Source organism: Elephantulus edwardii, unplaced genomic scaffold, assembly GCF_000299155.1.
Source record: "Elephantulus edwardii isolate Elephantulus edwardi_28Jun2011 unplaced genomic scaffold, EleEdw1.0 scaffold00016, whole genome shotgun sequence".
Lineage (NCBI taxonomy): Eukaryota > Metazoa > Chordata > Mammalia > Macroscelidea > Macroscelididae > Elephantulus > Elephantulus edwardii.
In genome coordinates, this window is record NW_006399766.1 from 27,195,840 (window position 1) to 27,217,444 (window position 21,605).

Here is a 21,605-nt window from a genome sequence, read left to right on the forward strand (position 1 = left end):
AATGAAATTATTGACATCTTCAATCTTGTTTTCATCTATCATGATGTCGCCTTAGTCTAGTGGTGAGGATTTCTGTTTTCTTGGTGCTGAGACTTACATATTGAAGGTTTTTGCTCATCTGCAGTAAGTGCTTCAAATCTTCTGCATTGTATTCAAGCTAGGTTATATCATCTTCACAATGCAGGCTTTTGACGAGCTGCCCTATGATCAGATGACACATTCTTCTTCATATAGTCCACCTTTGTTCTGCATACAGATTGAATAGATTTGGCGAAAAGACATGATAACCCTAAGCCTTTCCTGATTTTAAACCATGCAGTGTTTTCTTGCTCTCTTAGGACAATTGCTTCATGGTTTATGTGTAGATTTCTGATGCACATACATTATGTTTTTGGATTTCCATTATTTTTAATGTTAATGATAATTTGTTATGATCCAGACAATTAAGTTACTTTGCATAATAATTAATACAAGTTAACCTCTCTCTGGTATTCTCTACTCTCAGTGAAGACTCAGACTCATATGACATCAGCAATAATATCCCTGATACCAAAAGGTCTCCTAAATCCAACTTGAATTTCTGGAAGTTCTCTGTCGATGTACTACTCCAATAATTTTTAAATAACTTTCTGCAGGACTTTACTGGCTTGTGATATTAATGCTATTGTTTTATAATTTACACATCCTGTTAGATCACCTTTTTTGGAAATGGGAAACAAATGGGCCTCTTCAAGTCAGTAGGATTTTGGGGTATATTCCAGTGCGCCATGTCCAGGGCTGCATCCATTTCCTGAAACACCTCAGTTGGTATTCCATCAATTCCTGGGGCCTTATTTTTTTTTTTTTGCCAGTGTTTTCAGTGTCGCTTAAACATCTTCCTTCTTTACCACTGGTTGTTGATTAAATGCTACTTCGTGAAATAGTTCAGTGTTGATCAACACTTTTTGGTACAGTGACTCCTGTGCATTCCTTCCATCTTCTTATGATGATTCCTACACCATTCAAGATTTTGCCCATAGAGTCCTTGAGTATTGCAACTAAAGGGTTGACTATTTTTTCAGTTCCTTCAGCTTGGTTTTTCCTTTTTGGGTTTCTAACTCCAGCTCTTTGCACATTTTCGCTATAAAACTTTGTTTTCTTGAGCTGTCCTTTGAAATCTTCTGTTCATCTCTATTATTTCAGCATTCATGGCATGGTCAGGCTGAAAACAGCATGTGATCCTCAATGTCAACATACTGAATAAAAAAGTTTGATATGTAGACTGTGTGGCATTTGGCAAATTCCTTCAAAGTCTGTGATCTAAGCAAACAAAAGATATGAAAAAGGTGTTTGAATATGATTATCTCTGACGTTCCCTGCAGCAGTGATGCCAAACTTTGAGTGAGATTCACAGAGCTACAAAGTGAAAATTCTCAGTGATCTGAAGCATGGAGCTGCCTGGGCTAAATAGTTGAGATTGGCCAGCAGGACACTGGTGTACTCTGGAGCAAATTGTGCTGCTAATTCTCAAGTCACTGTCTCCGGAGGTTCAAATCTACCAGCAGCTCCTCTGAAGAAAGACAGGTAGTCTCCTTTCATTTCAGTTTATGGCCTCAGAAACCTGAGGAGGGAGGGTGCTATGAATCAAAATCAACCTAGCAGGAGCAATGAGTTTTCGAGTTTGAATCACATATGGAATTGCTTGGATAGGAGGAGGGGAAGGAAGAGAAAAAAAATCCCAAACCTCTATTTAGTGATGTGATTCACATTATGAACTTTTCCCTTAGAATGCAGAGACAAGGACCTCTAATTTTGTTGCGGTCATCGTTGTTGTTAAGACACTACTGTGTCAATTCTCAGCTCATAGTAACTCCATGGGACAGAATGCAAATATTTGATTTTTTCTGTTTTTAAGTTGGTTTGCCTATAATCATTTATACACATTGTGTTTCATGCGTGTACTTTGGGTTTTATACTATCATTCATATTAGTTATTTTATATCATTGCTATTGACCTCTGCCTAGTATTACCTTGTCTTTTCAAATCCCTTTTGAATCTTTCCTATTCCTTCACCCCCGCCCCCATCTGCCCACTAACCTCGGCTATCCTAGTGATTTTCCTTCTTACCATTTTTCCACATCTTACCAGTTATCCTGCTATTTTTACAGCATAATGCTCTCCAGGTTCTTACACGTTCTACAGGATTTTAGTAAATCATTGTTCATTAGTGCTGCATAGTATTCCATTTGTGAATGACCCACAGTGTCTCAATGCATTTGTTTGTTGATGAGCATGTAGGCGCCTTCCATTTTGCTCTTGTGAATAACGTTGCTGTGAACATCGGTGTTTACATCTCCACTCGTGTCTCCATTTCTATTTCCTTGGTATAGTTTTAGGCTGTGATTCTCCACAGAAGCAGACCACCCTTGTCTTTCATCCTCAGAAGCACCTGGATGGATTTAGACTGCCAACCCTTCAGTTAGTGGCCACTTTATCATTGTACCATCAGGCATCCTTCACAGAACAATAAACAGATAAATGCAAGGCCATTTTCAATTAATATCATTCAAAAGCCTACAAAAAAGTTCAAGTTCTGAAGTCTTTCTCTCAACAGACACGCTAAGAGAAAGAAAATGGGACACTCTCTACTCAAGTTATTGATTCTTATTTTCACGATCGTCCTTGAGATTCTCACTGAAGTTCCTTCCAAGTCAGTAGTGTCAACAGTGATGGGCTACAGTGAGTTTTAATATAAATTAAAACTCACTGTAGCCCATCACTGTTGACACTACAGGCTTGGAATATATATATTTGCCTTGTTCCCATCAAACTTTACACTTGAGCAGATATGACGTATCTTCTGGCACTACTTATATGAATATGAGATATCAAATAATATGTAACACTTCAAACTTCTTTTACTGATCTGTTTCCATGGAGACATTTTTTTTCTTGTTTCCTGATTGGATAGGTATGAGGCATCTTCTTAGGGCTTTTTTCAGCACAAGAGCTGAAACCACTAACTTCATTAATTATAGACATTAATTGTATAACTGAATTTTTTAAAGGTCAAGGGAGAAAACATGAAATGTATTTTAGGCGATTTGACTTTAAGCACATCACCTTTATAAAAGGCCAAATCAAAATTTGAAATTACCATCAATGCAAAATTGCTGCAGATGTTTTAATTATAACAGAGAAATAACCAAGGATGCTTAATCTAACTTAATCTCTCCAATGGATTTTATTTTACCGTTGTGATTGTTTAGCGTTCTCTACAAAGGGGGAAACCATTTGAATAGATCGTCTTAGCAATCTGTCATGAGTGAGGAGGGGAAAATAAGAACAGCATCCCATCCTAGAAGAGGTCATTCTATCTCCCCCCAATTATTCAACCTTTCTTCTGTGAATAAAGTTTTATTAAGATTCTAGTATTGTAATATGCATATTAAAACCAAAAAGAGAGGGGGAAAGCCAAAACTATCGTTGCCCTTGAATCTATTCAATCCCTCATAATGGGTTGGATTTTTCCCAGACTGCAGTCGTTACAGACGTGGACTGCCACTCTTTCTCCTTCCGAGTGGCGGATGTCTCCCTCCAGCTAACTTTTAAGTCAGCAGCCAGAGTTTAGGCACCGAATCACCAAGGTTTCTTGTCAAACATATCACAAAAGGAAAATGCTCTGCGCTCCAACCAAATGAACAAACCAAGCCCACTACGTAATGTGTCACGTTGATACATGCTGGTTGATGATGCTTACAGTCCCAAAAAGGAAACAAAACACACTGTGAATGGATAAATTCTGCCTCATCAACAACAAATGAATTCAAAGACGTGGTATGGGAACTGACTCACAGCTGACTCTCAAAGGGTCTTCAGAGGCTGAAAATAACATGTGAGTTTCCCCAGCTTTCTCCTGAGGAGCAGCTGGGGGATTCAAAGCACCTGCCTTTGGGTTGACAGTGCAACTCATCAAACACTAGGCCACCAGGGCATCCAACTCATCCCTAATGACCCTCACTTGGGTTTCTGGGGTTCTAAACCTTTATGGAAGGTGGCAGTTGTTGTTGTTAGGTGCCATCGAGTCGACTGTGACTCATAGCAACACTATGAACAACAAATTTGTACCGTGCTCTATCCAGAGCCATGGAGGTCTGACCTGTAATGCTAAAAACACACAACTCTACCAGCTGCTCAGCAGAAGGAGGGCAATACGCTCCTGTGTGGCTTACTGTCTTTGAGACGTACTGGAGGTTCAGCTATGAGTCAGTTCTGACTCAACAGCACACAACCACCACCACCACCACCTTATGCTGTCCTGACCATCTCCAATATACCTGAGCACATTGTTACAGTCACCATGTCAATTCATCTCATTGAGGGTCTGCCTTTCTCTGACCCTCCATCTTTCCAAGAATGATGGCTTTTCCCAACGAATGGCCCCTCCTAATAACACGCTCAAAGTACGTGAGGAAAAGTTTCACCATCTCGCCTCTAAGGAAATGACCCACTTTGTCCCTGAAGCATTAGGCAGATGCAAGCTGCCTACATTTTGGTTAGTGGCCACCCCTCCAAATAGCAGTCTGATACACTACACACAAAATAATAATATGGTGAACGTTGTGTTTTCCAGAGCAGGTTTTAGCTCTTGAATCTCTTTCAATCTGGCATCCCAATATTCAGTATAGTGACTGCACTGGGAGATAGTCATCATATATTAAGTATGGAGCTCTGGTGGCCTAGTGGCAAGAAGCTGCACTGCAATCCCGAAGGCAAGTGGTTCAAGGCCACCAGCTGCTCTGCAGGAGAAAGATAGACAATCTCCTCCCATGTGATTAACTACCTCTGAAAAACCACTGGAGGGTCAGCTATGGGTCAGTTCTCACTTACTGGTACACAAAAACAACATTAAATATGTTAACCAGTAGTTGCTGAGTTAATATATTAAGCATTTAGACAGTAAGGTAATTATGAATATACACACTAATGTTGTCGTTATGTGCCATCGAGTCACTTGCGACTCATAGCGACCCTCTGTACAACAGCTCTGAACGTTGTTCTATCCTGTGCCAACTGCATTGTCTCTGACACACCTGCCCCATTTACCCCAGTCACTGAATCAATATATCTCATCCAGGGTCTTCCTATATATGTAGTTAAATATGAACTCAGGTAGTGCAAATGAAACATACTAAAGACATGTGGGGGAAAAATGTGATTAAATGTTACAGAAGTTAAAAAAAAACAACAACCTGCTGAAATAGTTAAGACATTAGCCAGAATATAAAAGATAGAATTTTTTTCAAAGAGGAAATATTTTTCAAATAATAATAATAAAAATAATAAAATAATTCTGGTTGTAACATGAGAAATTAAACACACATTTCTTTTCTCTAATACTTCATAAGAGCTGTGGTGGCCTAATAGATATTATGGTTTGAATCCACCAGCCCCTCCACAGAAGAAAGACGGGAAATCTCTTCCCATGTCATATACAGCCTCTGAAAACCACCTGGAGAGAGTTGGTTCCAATGGCACATAACAACAATACTTCATACAAGCATATTATGATGTACTCACAAATATGTGAGTTTTACATAACTGCTGTAACAAATCATCACGGATTTATTTGCCCGAAACAATACAAACGTATTCTCTTACCGTTCCAAAGGCCAAGGTGCCAGCAGAACTGAGTCCATTGTGGTGGCTTCAGGGTACTTTCCTGCTTCTAGACGCTGCGTGCACTGCTTTCCTTCCCACAGCTGCTTTCTACTTAGGATCTTCGGGATTAGAGTGGGTACACCTGTTGATTCCACTCGGCCCATCTCACGATCCATAAGCTTTAAAATCCTTTCAACATGGAAGACAGAATTCCCAGGTTCCAAAGACTGGGATTGGGCTGTTTTAGGCAGTGGATTTACACAGTCCACCCGAAGCGCAATCAGAAACCCCCAACTCACTGCAGTGGAGTTGGGGTCCACTCTTAGCTCAGCCTCCAGCAGGTTTCCTGAGGCTGTAGATCTCGCAAGAAGAGATTGCTCAACTTTCTCTGGCGTTTTCGAATTAGGAGAAAGGTGTTGCCTGCCATTGGGTTAACAGCACAGCCCTAGATGGACCAGCCCACCAGAACTCACTACATACTGTAAAATATAAGCCCATAGAGGTCCACACAGGAAAGATGACAACCAAATATGAGACTTGACTATTTCTTTCAAGATAGGGACATGGTGGTTCTTTTATAAGAACACAGGAAGCTAGAGCCAAAGGTATTAAGGAGATAAACTCAATGCGCCTTAGCAACTCAACTTTTAGTGATAAGGTCATTTTGTAAGGCAGAAGATATGAGTCAATTGCCTGCTTAATATCTTCTCTTACCTCATCAGCCAAAGTAAAGACAATTTCTTCTCTTAACTCAGGGATCATGTAAAGCTCATTTTCTCCCAGCAATTTAAATCCAAGAGTCTTTCAAGTTGGAAATGCCAAAGCTACTAATAAACTGGTATGAGACACAAGATTAAAGGAGAACGAACCAGTTGTTGTTGTTGTTGTTGTTGTTGTTGTTGTTGTTGTTATGTGCCATCGAGTTGTTTGCGACTCATAGGGACCCTATATACAACAGCCCTAAATCCGGCTCTATCCTGTGCCAATCACATTGCCTCAGACACACCCATCCCGATTACCCCAGTCACTGAATCAATCCACCTCATAGAGGGTCTTCCCCTCCTGCACTGTCCCTCTACCCTCCCAAGCATGATGTCCCTCTCCAAGGACCTGTCTCTCCTTACAACATGTCCAAAGTATGTCAGACGAAGCCCCAGAATCCTTGCTTCCAAGGAGTAACCTGGTTTAATCCCCTCTAGGATGGATCTATTTGTTTTCTTGGCAATCCACAGTACATTCAATACTCTTCTCCAGCACCACAGCTCAAAGGCGTCAATTCTCCTTCTATCCTCCCTAGTCATTGTCCAACTCTCTGATGCATAACAAGTGATTGCAAAGACCATGGCCTGTATCAGGTGCACTTTAGTCTCCAGAGAGACACCGTTGCTCTTGAATACTTTAGAGAGGTCCCTAACAGCAGACTTTCCCATCGCAATACGTTTTTTTCTTTCCTGGCTGCTGGTGCCAAGAGTGTTGACCGTGGAGCTGAGCAAACTGAAAGCTGTGAACAATCTCAATCTCTTCACCATCCATCCTGATGCTACCAATTGGTCCAGTGGTGAGAATCTTTGTCTTCTTGACATTGAGCCTCAGTCCATACTGAAGGCTGCAGTCCTTGACCCTCTGCAGCAAGTGCATGAGGTCCTCCTCAGTTTCAGCAAGCAGGGTTGTGTCATCTGCATAACGCAGATTGTTGATAGATCGTCCATCAATCCTGACGCCACACTTCTCCTCATAGAGCCCAGCCTCTCGGATAATCTGCTCTGCATATAGGTTGAAAAGGTATGGAGATAGGACGCATCCCTGGCGTACACCCTTCCCAATTAATGAACCAATAATTAAAATGGCAGGGCCTCATCCTCACCCATTCTTCCAGAATGTAGGTAGCCAGGCATAGCCAGCTTCAAGTAGGGAGCTGAAGAATTCTTCTCTGGAGATACCGTACAGCCAGAAATTAGATGTTGTCAACTTTCTACAGCAACCCAACTAACCATGAGGTAGAGAGCGGGATAAACATTTTCGACACCGGACTGTCTCTGGAAAGCTGCTGGAAGGTCCGCTATGGGTCGCTTCCAACTCAACGGCACACAACAACAACACTGGACTAAAGAATGTTACAGACTGTATACTGTTAACTTAAAAATTCCTGTTGTGTGTCCTTCAAACAGCAAAGAACTAACTCAAGAGAGGAGACATGGGACCCTGGAGACAATAATTCAAGCCTGAAGACTGATGAGCGGAGTCCCAGAACAATGGAGAACAAGTCGTTACGGCTACAAAAGGAGCGAGTGGAGCTTCTGGGAGGAAAGGTGCTGGATTATAAGTCATTTTAGTCTATTTAGAGAAGTGAATAGACTTTGCACAGATGTATGGAGTATTTGCTGGGAAATGGAGAGCAAGGTAGTTAAAAACCAGTCACATGAAGGAGGAGGAAGATATAATTAGTATCAGTAAATGTTTAATAAGAAAGCAAATTTAATCTGTGATATGACTACATGAGTAAAACGGTGTGAAGGAGGAAGAGCAGTTATAGTATAAAAAAATCTTCAACTCCTATAAAATATTTTAATAGTCAATAGACAATGTCTGAAATGGATAAATCTGGAAAGAGCAATCTGTGTACCCGATGTATAAATATGGGGTGAACACCAATAGAAGGCACTACAGTAAATGAAGTTACTGCCTCTTGAGAGCAGATATCTACAGGATCTTATTCTGGGCCTTTTCTTATTTGAGATATTTTTTTTTAAAAAAAAGATAACTATACACATGCATAACTGGTGAAATACAGATTAATTCACATTTTAAGTGCTATTCATAATTCAAATAATGCAGAACTATACAAATCATAAGATTAAATCCTCCTCTCAAGACTCCAAAGGGATTTCTGATGGCTTTGTGGTAAAAGTTATGCTGCCAACCCAAAGGCACATAGTTCAAATCCACTAGCTGCTTTGTGAGAGAAAGTTTGGCAATCTCTAGTATGACTAACTGCCTCTGAAAACCCATAGGAGGGTCAGCTACGGGTCAGTTCTAACGCGACAGTACTCAACAACAATAGCACTCCAAACTAAATGTGTGTGTAACAGCTTCACATCTGTACACTTCTAGAAACGTTTGCGTGCATGTGCATAACAAGCTGTATCAGAAACCAGTTGCCTTTGAGTTGACTCTGCCTCATGGTGCCCCCATGTGTGTGAGCGGAGAACTGCACACAACAGGGTTTCCGAAATACCACTGAGGCTGCAGAAGGAAGACCTGGGAATCTGTTCCTGAAAAGGTTCCAAAACACAAGCTCTCTGATGTCACCTCGATTCTGGCTCTCAGAAACCTTAAAGAGATCCTGTAGCAACCTGAAGGGTGGAGTAGAAATGTCTCATAGGGTTTCCAAGGTGGTATAGTGCATTGAGCGTTGCGCTGCTAACCACCCGGTCAGCCATTCTAATCTACCAGCTGCTCCTGGGGAAAATGTAGTAGGGCTGCTTTCCATGCAGATTTACAGCTCTGGAAACCAGACAGTGAGTCACTATGAGTCAAAATCCAGTTAATGGGAGTGAGTTTGGGGAACCTTAATGGAAGCAGGATACCACATCTTTTTTTTTTTTTTCTGCAAAGCATCTAAGGAGTTCAAATGACTGACCTTGAGGCAAGGTGCCATTAGGGCTTTGTCATTAAGATTACAGCCTTGAGAACCCTAGAAGGAATTTTTATTGTAACAGATCACAAGAGTTGGAATAAATGATTGCCTACAACAGTCATACAGACAACAAATAAAACTATCCACAAAGTATACCCAAAGCAGGTTGCTTATCTACAGTACTAAATATGGAAAGTTAATAAAACCCTGGTGAAATGTTTTATTAGCATTCATAAATACTAAATATGGGCTTTATAAGAAATAATGTGGCATCAGGATTGGAGGAAGACTTATCAACAACCTATGTTATGTAGATAACACAACCTTGCTTACTGAAACTGAGGAGAACCTGAAGCACTTGCTGCAGAAAGTCAAGGACTATAGTCTGCAACATGGATTGAAGCTCAACATCAAGAAGACAAAGATTCTCACTACTGGTTCAACTGGAAGCACCACGATACATGGAGAGGAGTTTGAGGTTGTTAACAATTACAGCTTGCTCAGCTCCACAATTAACAGTCTTAATACCAGCAGTCAGGAAAGGAAAAGATGAACAAGGGACCACTCCAGACTGCTGAAGAGCAACAATTTCAGTCTAGAGACTAAGTTGTGCCTGATCTAGCCCATGGCCTTTGCACTACTGTGCTCGGAAGGGTGGAGGGACAGTGCAAGAGAGCAAGACCCTGGATGAGATGGAGTGACACAATAACTGGGTTATTGATGGTAGATATGTCAGAGACAGTGAGATTGGCTCAGGATAGTGCAGGGTTCAGAGCTATTGTGCTATGAGTCAAAGTCACATTGATGGCATATAACAACAACATGGGGGGGGGGAAGGGAGAGAATTCCAGAACACTTAATTGTACTAATATGAAATCTATACCTAAACCAAGAAGTTGTTTTCTGAATAGAGCAAGGGAACACAGCATGGTTTAAAATCATGAAGGCTGTGCATCAAAGTTGTATCCTTTCTATGTATATGTACATATACATGCATATGTATATGTACATGCAAATACATATGTATATGAGATTGTCTATCTTTTTCCCACAAAGTAACTGGTAGATTTTAATCACATTCTTTTGGGTTGGCAGAGCAACTCCTTATATATACATGCACACACGTGTACGTGTGTGTATTTGCATATCCTGCTATCAGAAGGATATACGTGTATTGTCAATATATGTATTTGACAGTCAATTTTCAAATTGGCAATAAATATAATTACTACATGTATCAATCAATATAGATGGATAGACACAGTAACTGAAGCAATGGGTTTAAGAACAGTGTAGGCTGTTTTATTTGGCTCAGGGTCTGGCATGGATCTAGGCTGTTGGTACAGAGGATTGCAATGAGTCAGATTTGACTCAATGGTATCTAACTACAACAACATATTGCTAAAGCTATGTCATATGCAAGATATTATATAAACCTTTAAAATCCTTGAAGAACGCAACTAACAAAAAAGAGAGAGAGAAAGGTGATTTTTGTCTGGAAAACTTCTAGAAAGATGGTGGATGCCAGAGTCTGTCCCCAAAAGCAGCAGTGAAGATGCACACCACCCTGCAAAACTCATTCAACTCCTGTCTGTTGAGTGAACACAGGTCTCAATTTGTTCAGAAGATTTCTGGCTTACACTGTTGGCCTTGTGTAATATCACCGATATATTCCATTCTCTAATGGTCCTAATTTGGCTGGCTGATGGTAGATGGGGTCTAGGGAAGAAAGTGGAAATATTCCTCGAGCTAGTAGTAAATCCTAGGAATAAAAGGTGCAGGAATTGCTCACTGGTTTTCTGCCATCAGAAGTGATAATAAAAAGGCCTACACATTTTCAGCATTTGAGGAATGTGTGACTTATGTCTATTCATGTGGTTTTCCTTCCGTAGCTGATCAGTGTATTCCATTAGATTCCCTTTCCTTCTTCCAACTGGCTAATAAAATCCCATTATATTCCCACAGTCAGTTTAAAATAATATGGAGCTTATTTGCTGAGTGATGTGTGGGCATTGTGCTAAATGCATAGGTTGTTAGTATTTAGCAAACCCATAATGCAATTACCATGCCAGGCTCTATTCTGAAAACTTTTACATCTACTAACTCATTCAATGTTCCCAGTAACCCCTGAGGAAGTTACATATACTCTATAATTTAATTAGCATATTAACCCCTTTAGGTAAGTCATATTATTCTCATTTTTTTAAAAATGAGGTAGCAAAAACAGCAGTACTCAAGGTCGCATAGCTATTAAACCACTTAGCGGGGAATGAAACGTACGTTTCCTGACTACATTGCTTTTGCTGAGTACTAAATGATATGATGTTAAGCAACTAGCATGGATTCCAGCTCCTTTGATGAATAATGCATAGAGCTATTAATCCACGTAAAAACTTTCAAGATACCTTTGTAACCACTTTCTCCTGTTTATAATAAAGGACTAAACTTAGTATAGGGAATAAACAATATTTAAGTGTTCCATAGTGTATCTGGCTATTTTTTAAAATGCAAGTTTCTCCTTTATTTTATTTGCATAATACATATTTTATATATATATGGAATGCTTGGGGCTTTTATAGCTTTCTTTTTGTCCCAAGTGGGTGACAGCAGATGGGACTTGCCAGATGAATTGGGGGTCTCTGGCCCAGAATCTGCCAGCATTTGGGCGTGCCAGAATTTTAAAATACTGTAGGTTTTACTTGTTTTTGGTCAAACATTCTTCTAGGTCATAGAACTCTGGTCTGTTCACTTGCTGTACAAAGGTAACTTGTGGTTGCTGTGAAGCTGAACACTGTGACACTGATGTGTCAAATGTGAGAAGGGTTACCCATGGTGGACAGTGTTTGGTGGAGCTCCCTGATTAAAACAAGCTGGGAAGCAGGAGTGGCATCCACTTCTGAAATAGCTTGCCTCTGGATAACCTATGAACTTGGAGAAATGATGACAGTCATACAAGTGTTCAGGCCTTTCGTTCATAGGGTCGCTATGAGTCATCTACGACTCAATGACACTTAACAACAACAACACTATATATCTTTTTTTCATTTACGTGTACATTCTACATCGTGATATGGAAAATTTTTAAATTCAAAATAAGTTTATAAAATATGCATAATGCTGTCCCACTTGTGCAGGGAAAAAACTGGTATGTATGTGTTATGTAGACATCTATAGCTATTCTGTAAGGATTTGAAAGACACTGCTAAGCATTTGTCTGCATGAAGGAAGATTGGTCAAGTCAGAATGGAAGCAAAGCCAACTGGCATTTCACCTTATACTTTTCTAGTATGTTTACATATTACTTGCATAATGGGATATTGCTAATTAATAAATAACCCTTTATCAACTCTAGCAAACTTGGGGGGTAGGGAGGAAAATTGCAAATATTAATGAATGAATAAAAAAATCCAGCTTTTCTGTAAACTTTCATTAAAATTACAATTAATAAAAATTTTAAAAATCATTAATAAATAACCACAACAATTATTTTTTCAGTTACATTTGTGGCAAGAATTACTATCACGCTCCACTCATTAGACCAAAACCCCTTGTGGTATTAGTGAAAAACTTGCCCATCATGTAGCAAACTGTCTACACTTACAAGTTCATCGCCAGCTAATGGCCTCAACTCCAAGCTCTAACAATGTACACAACCATGACAATTTATTAATTACTCTTTCAAGCTTTTGTATTTACAATATTATGGAGCCAGGCAGCCAAGGCAAAGTCAACAAGGTACTTGATAAATACTGACTTAAGAAGAAAGGAGCTCTGATGGTATATATAGTTCTTACGGAGTTGCACTGCTAACTGAAAGTCTTTGGTGGTTCGAATACGCCAAGTGCTCTGAGAAAGAAAGTTGATTAGTCTCCACCTGTAAAGATTAACAATGTCTGAAACCTGAGAAAGGGTCACAATGAGTTGGAACCAACTTGATGGGAGGGGGGAATAATGAAGAAAAGAGGAATTCTGCTTCCAAGATATCATTCATGAAGGGGAAATACCAAGTGACTCTTTTTCTTTGTACCCCTTATTTCTTTTAATTTCTTGGTTTACATGTAATCCTTCAAATATATTGTCTATTGTACATGCACTTTATGTTTTATATAACCATTGATGTACATTATACTTTTTATCATTACCATTGTTCTATGTCCATTATCACCCCATTTTTTTCAAGTCCCCTTTGAACCTTTCCCATTACTTCACCTCCCACTCCACATACTAACCTCTTCTATCCCAGTGATTTCTCCCCTTCCCTTTTTTCTGTCCCCTTTCTCTCTTTTCCCTTTTGAACATTTATTCGTATCTTGCTCAATTATCCTCTGTGTTAATACTTTCTCTATCATGATGCTCCTTATTAGCCCAATGGTAAGGACTTTTGTTTTCCTGATGTTGGGATGCTATTCTAGAGATGTAATTCATATTGACGACTGTAGTCTTAGATCTTCTGCAGCAAACGTTTCAAATCCTCCTCACTTTCATCAAGCTAAAATTAGTAGCTACCCAAAAATATGGTCTATTAATGACTCATGCACAAATTAAGATAGTATATAATCACTAATGCTTAGTATATAATCAAAAGGCTAAAATGAATAAAAACTGATAGGAATAGCAATACCAGTGATTTGATTTTTGTTTTGAGAAAGCCCTATTCAAAACTAAAAGCAAATCAAGTATTAAAAGCACATAACACAGAAATGACTTTGTAAAATATAGCTCTTTATTATTTTCATAGAAAAACACTCATGCAATTGTTTGAAAGGCGATCTTTTTTTTTAAGTGGTACATTTTATCGTCAGTAAAAGATGATGAAAAACAGTTTCAAAGAGAGATTAGAAAGCAGTAGATTTTAAATCAAGATTATAATTAGAAATGGGTCAAGTGTCATGTTGCCCTCCTTCATCGTCTTCTTAACAACTGACTGGGCATCTCTTCCCTGGCTTTTGTGGAAGGATGTAGAAAAAAGACCTCAGGGACAATGAGGGAAATTTTCCCATCAAAAGCAATTAGTGATGGCTGCACAACATGATTAATGTAATTAGTGTCACAAAATTGTACACATGAAAAGCCTTGAATAGGCAAACTTCGTCTTATATACACGCATACATAGATAGATGTATGTGTGTATCTTTACAACAATAAAAAAAGCAAAACAGAAGCAATGTATATTAGAAACTTTCCTTCCATCTTATTATCTACAGACATACTGATGCCAGTAAGTATTTATACTACTGAACGGTGAAGATTGAGACAAATTAAAAAGTCAAGTTTTCTTAATTCTTGTTAAGGGTACATCCTCACTTCTCATTGTCATGGAGTGGAAACTGACTTATAGCTCACCCTCTACTGGGTTGCTTCGACTTAATGATAACTGCTGACGCAAAGGTATTTGATCCAAATTCACCAAGTGTTCCGCAGGTACAAGGGCCTTTGTGATTTACAGGCTCTGAAAACCCACTAGAGCTGTAGGTCAATTCCTACTCAATTGTACACAACAACAAGAACTCAATTCCAACTCTCAGTACCCAACGAGATGTAATGGGACTATCCCACAGGGTTTCAAAAGGGCTGTAGTGTGTTACATGTTGTGATGCTAGCTGAAAGGCCAGCGGTTTGAAGCCACCTGCCAACCCATGGGAGAAAGATAGGCAATGTTCTCTTGAAAGATGTCTGTGGAAGCCTAATGAAAGGTCACTGAGAGTCGCTATGAATCAGAATCAGTTCGACGGCAGTGGGGTTTGGCTGATCTTTATGGAAGCAGACTGACTGCCACATCTTTTACCCGCAAAGCAACTGGTGAGTTCAAACCACTCACCTGTTAATCGCTTAACCATGGCACCACCAGTGCCAGATGAGGAAGATACAAAAGGAAAGGAAACAATAGTTGCTGTCAATGATCTTAGAACAACATAACGAACCATCCATTTGTAATGCCTTAAATAAGTCTTAGAAAACATGGAGCCACTAGAGAAGAGTATTGAGGGTACCATGGACTGCTAGGAAAACAAACAGATTCGTCCTGGAAAGGGTTAAAGCGGGTGGCTCCTTGGAGGCAAGGATTCTGAGGCTCCGTTCAACATACTTTGGACATGTTGTGAGGAGAGACCGGTCCTTGGAGAGGGACATCATGCTTGGGAGGGTGGAGGGACAGCGCAGGAGAGGAAGGCCCTCTATGAGGTGGATTGATTCAGTGACTGGGATAATTGGGATGGGAGAGTCAGAGACAGTGCGATTGGCACAGGACAGAGTGGAGTTTAGGGCTGTTGTACATAGGGTCGCAAGCAACTCGATGGCACATAACAACAACAAATTCTCATTTGGTGGAGAGGCAGAGAAGTTACAGAAGGCTGCTAGAGATGATGTTGTATTCCATACCATTCGAACTGCAGAGCCCTCTCCTGCCTCTCCCAGAATGGCTGCTGAGAGAATCCAATCACAGGAAACAGCAGCTGTGCTTCTTCTCTCTGTGAAAGTACCCTAACCCTCTTTTCCCCAGGAATAGTTCTCTGAGACCCCAGCCCGTTTCCCTATCTTGAAGGAAACATCTGTAAGCATCCTCTTCCGAAGTCCCTTGTAAGAAAGTATAAAATCTCCCTCTAACTTGTAGTGGGGGCTGGTCTTCTGCATGAGAGTCAGCACAGGAATTTCTTCTCAATAAACTGTCTTTCTTGGCCTGCACTGGGTTCTGTCCTTCCTCGGTGGCCTTACATATACCACACCATACCCCACCACATCATATCATACCATTCTATACCATACCATACCATACCATACCATACCATACCATACCATACCATACCATACCATACCATACCATACCAACTTTCACACAAACAACGTGACTTTTAATGAATGAATGAATTTCTTTCTTTTTTACCAACTCTGCCCTGCCTCAAGGGAGCTCTGGTGGCTGTGCTGCCATCCCAAAGTTCTGTTTGAGCCCAGCAACTGCTCCACAGGAGAAAGAAGGGAAGTCTCCTCTCATGTGATTACCTGTCTTTGAAAACCTACTGCAGGGTCAGCTCGGGGTCAGTCTTCACCTGAGGGCACATAACAACAACAATGCTTTCCCCTCAAGGTTTTTTTCCTAAGTATACTATGCTAATTTTTCACAGTAACATCTTGAAAAAGTAAAGTGCTGCTTAAGAAAATGCCTTGGAGGGAGGCCACATTTGGTAAGAATGTCTAAGAGCCATGTTGAGTAAAAATACTATAAACACTGTTCTTACTGACATTTCTAAATTTTTTAAATTTGCCCTTTGGAATTTTTATATATAGATTTATGTTTGTTTCAGAACAGTTTCAATTTACAGAAAAATGCAAAGGCAGTAAAGATTTCTCATACACTTCACACCTAGTTTTTCTAATTATTAACATCTTGTATAATTATATGCCATTTCTCACAACAAATGAGCCAATTGGGATATATTATTATCAACTGAAGTCCATATGTTATTCAGGTTTCCTTATTTTTCCCTAATGTCCATATTGTATTTCCAGATCCCATCCAGGATCAACTCAGTTCAGCTCATTATCGTTGGGACTGACTCAGCTGCCCCCCACGTGAGTTTTCCCAGGCCACCAATTGCAAGCGAGGAAGTTGCCCATCTTTTCTCCTCAGAGAAGCCGTTGGACTCAAACCGGCAGACAGGGTTAGCAGTGCAGCTCCCTGTGAGCCACACGCCCAGAGCTCCTTCCAGGAGACCACGTGGCTTTTACTCCTCCAGTCTCCTTTGTCCCCTCGAGTATGACATTTTCTCAGACGTCCTTCATTGTGATGACCTTGGTGGTTTGGAGGAGTAATGCACAGGTATTTTGTAGAATGTTTGCATATTAGAAGTTATCTGATGTCTTTCCATGAGTCAGTGGGGAATGTAGGTTTTGAAGAAGGGCTTGCAGAGAGGTGACATAAACCATTCTCACCATATCCTCTCAAGGGTATATATTATCAACATGATTGATCGCTGTTGATGTTGACCTGGGTTTCTCCACTTTTAAAGTTGTCTATTTACTGCCTCGCTTTCACGCTCTCTATGCGAAGCCCACACTAAAGGAGTGAGGGAGTGTCCATATCAATTATTTGGACTTCTCTTGCAGAGGAAATGAATCTATTCTCTTTCACCCATTTCTCTATTCAGTCATTTCTATTAGTATAGATACGCATACATTCGTGTTGTACTTTGGTTTATAACCATTATATTTTATTGTTCATATTATTATAGTTTTGTTCTTTAGGAGCTCGCTCTTTGTTTGTGTCTCCCATTCCTTCTTTTCAATTGTTATAAAAATACAGATAGCACAAGCAAGTGTCTTGTCTACCTAATTAAGACCTCTGTCTACCTTCAGAGTCCTGCAAGTTTTGAGACCAATTTGAACCTGTCATTTGCAAGCTTTCCGGAGATTCTCATTCAGGATGTCTGAAAGGGGGCCTGAGAATTTGTATTTCTATTAAAGTTTCCCAGTGATGTTGATGCAATCGGTTTAGAAACAGCATTTAAAACTTGGAGCAGCTCTCATAGTGCTGTGGTTAAGTCATGCAGCTGCCAACCACAAGGTCAATGGTAGCAACCCACAAGCTGTTCTATGTGTCAGTCTGTTTTCATAAAGATTTACAGCCTTGGAAACAGTACTCTAACCTAAGGGGGCGGGGGTGGGGGTAGGGCACGAATCCACCCCACTCTGTGGCAATGCAGTTGAGTTTGGTTTAAAACCAGACACAACAAACTGTAGTTTATATATACCTTGCAACTAATAATTTTTTTAAATTTTAAATGATGGTCACACACAAACACACACACATACAAACATAGAATAATATACAACAAAGACTGTATGTGTCCAAGAAACTCTACATTTACTCTCTAGCTCTTTACAGCGAATACAATATGATTAAAGAAAAACAACTGAGTAATATCGGGAAAGCCTTAAACTGCCTTCACCACTGAAGAATGAGAAGCAGATATTTCTTTACTACATTACCTAAATTGCACTGGTTTTGCGATATTTTGCTACATGACTCTTGTTTGACACTATACAGCCATTTTAGGGACTGTAAGAATGATTTCAATTCTTCTGGAAAAAACACTCCGCAGAATTAAAGAGGTGTTATTTTAAAGACTAAAAAGCATTATTCAACAATAATTTGAGAAAAGAGATGGGATATTACTGTGTGTCATTTGCATAACACAGGTTATTGATAAGCCTTTCTTCAATCCTGCTCCTACAATCTTCATAAAGTCTACGTTCTCAAATTATTTGCTCAGCATACAGATTGACTAGGTATGGAGGGAGGGTACAGCCCTGCCACATAACTTTCCTGATTTGAAACCATGAGGAGGACCTGAAGTGCTTGCAGAAGGTCAAGGATTTCAGCCTTCAATATGGATTGAGGCTCACTATCAAGAAATCAAAGATTCTCACCACTGGGCCTATTGGCAGCATCAGAACGGATGGTGAAGAGATTGAGATTGTTCACAGCTTTAGTTTGCTTGGCTCCACAGTCGACACTCTTGGCACCAGTATCCAGGAAATTAAAAGACATATTGCGATAGAAAAGTCATCTGTTAGAGACATCTTCAAAGTACCAAAGAGCAACGATGTCAGTCTGGAGACTAAGGTGTGCCTGGTATAGGCCATGGTCTTTGCAATCACTTGCTGTGCATCAGCGAGCTAGACAATGACTAGGGATGATAGAAGGAGAATTTATGCCTCTGGGCAGATGTGGTGTTGGAGAAGAGTTTTGAATATATCATGGATTGCTAAGAAAATGAACAGGTTCATCCTAGAGAGGTTTAAACCAGGCTGCTCCTTGGTGGCAAGGATTTTGAAGCTTCATCTGACATACTTTGGACATGTTACAAGGAAGGACCAATAATACTTGGAGAAGGACGTCATGCTCGTGAGGGTGGAGGGACAGCAGAGGAGAGGAAGACCCTCTATGAGGTGGATTGATTCAATGACTGTGGTAATCGGGGTAGGTGCATTGGAGACTGTGAGATTGGCACAGGATAGAGCAGGATTTAGTGCTGTTGTACATAGGGTTGCTATGAGTTGCAGGTGAATCAATGGCACATAACAACAACAACAACAGTGTTCCTTTGCTCTGATCAGACAACAGCTTCTTGGTCTAGGTATTGATTTCATATAAGCATAATTAACTGTTCTGAAATTCCCATTCCTCTGAAGGCTAGCCATATTTTGTCAGGATCCACACAGCCAAATGTTTTTGCATAGTTGGTGAAACACAAACACAGTCTTCTGATAGTCTCTGCCTTCAACCAAGATCCATCTAACATCAGCAAGGATATCCCTGGTATAATGGCCTCTTCTAAACCCAGTTTGAACTTCTGGCAGTTCTCTGTCAATGTACTGTTTTACTTGTTATTGAATGAGCTTCAACAATTTTTTGCTGGCGTGTGATATTAATGATATTGTTCTCTAATTTCCACATTCTGTTGGATCACCTTTCCTAGGAATGGGAATGAATATGGTTCTCTTTCAGTCAATCGGCCAGGCAGCTGTCCTTTAAATTACCTGGCATAACTGGTAAGTATGCCCTCAGCTGCATCTGTTAGTTGAAATATGTCAAGTGATATCCCATCAATTCTTAGGACCTTATTTTTTTGCTGATGCCTTTCAGTGAAGTTTGAACTTTTTCTTCATTATAATTGGGTCTTGATCATATGATTATTGTTGTTATGTGCCATGTACCTGCAATTCACAGAGACCATATTCACAGAAGCTCAGAACCCTGCCCTATCCTTACAATCTTACTGTCTCCAACATATCTCATTCCTGCAGTCACTGTGTCAATCCATCTCATACTAGGTCATCCTCTTCTGCACTGTTTCTCCATCTTTCCAAGCATGATGTCCTTCTCCAAGGACTGGTCCCTCCTGGCAACATGCTCAATGTACGTGAGGTAGAGCTTCAAAATCCCTGTCTCCCTCCAATAAGCAGCTTGGTTTGACTTTCTCCAGGACAGACTTGTTCTTTTGGCAGTCCATGGTATTTCAATACTCTTCTCTAGTACTTCTTGGAATATTTCATTGTCAACCAATTACAGTGATTCTGTGTATTCCCTCCATCTTTTTTTTGATGCTTCCTAGATCATTCAAGATTTTGCCTGTAACAGCTCTCATTATTGCAATTCAAGGTTTGATTTTGTTTTTTAGCTCTTTCAGTTTGAGAAATGGTGAACAAGTTGCTTCCCTTTTTATTCTCCAATGCTAGGTCTCCACACATTCCTTTATAGTACTTTGCTTTGTCTTCTCAAGCTGCCCTTTTAAATCTTCTGCTCATCTATTTTACTTTGGTCTGTTTTCCCTTTGTTTTGGCTTCTCAACACTCTAGTGCAATTTTCAGAGTCTCTTCTGACATTTACTTTGGTCTTTTCTTTCTCTGCCGTCTTTGTAATGACCTTTTGCAACACCTTTTTGCTCTCTTCATGAATATCTTTAATGTCATCTCAAAATTCAACTGATTTCAGTTCTTAGTGTGCAATGATTCTAACATGTTCTTGAGATAATTTTTAAATTCAGGTAGGATAGACTCAGGGTCATATTTTGGCTCTTGTGGCCTTGCTTTTTACTTGTCTTCAATTTCAGTTTGAACTTGCACATGAATAATTGATGGTCTGTTTTGATGATAGATGATAGATAGATAGATAGATAGATAGATAGATAGATAGATAGATAATTGTCTATGTTTCTTAAAAGGTGTTTGCTACAAAATTCAGTCATTTGATCTCCAGACTATTTTCTGTTTCCAAGTCCATAATTTCCAACTACCAATCCTTCTGCTTTGTTTCCAACTTTTGCATTTCAATCACTAGTAATTATTGCTGCACCTTGACTGCTTGTTTGGTCAATTTCAGGCTGCATAAGTGAGTAGAATTCCACAAGTTTCTCTTCTTTATGTTTAGTTATTGGTATGTATATTTAAATAAGAGTTATATTAATAGGTCTTCCTTGTACTCATATGGATAGTATCCTATCACAGCACTGCACTTCAGGATAGATCTTGAAATGGTCTCTTTAACTATGAATGCAATGCTATTCTTCAGTTTTTCATCCCCAGAATGGTAGATCATGATTGTCTCATTCAAAGTGGCCTATTCTAGTCCATCTCAGCTCGCTAGTGCCTAGAACATAGATCTTGATAGGTTAAATTTTATTTTTAACAACTTCCAATTTTTTAAAGACATTTTCTATTCCACTTATTAATAGATGCTTTTAGCTGTTTCTCCTCATTTTTAATATCTTCCACTCTAGGGGTCCTACCTCTAGAATATTATATCTAATAGTATTACTCTGAACTCTTCAT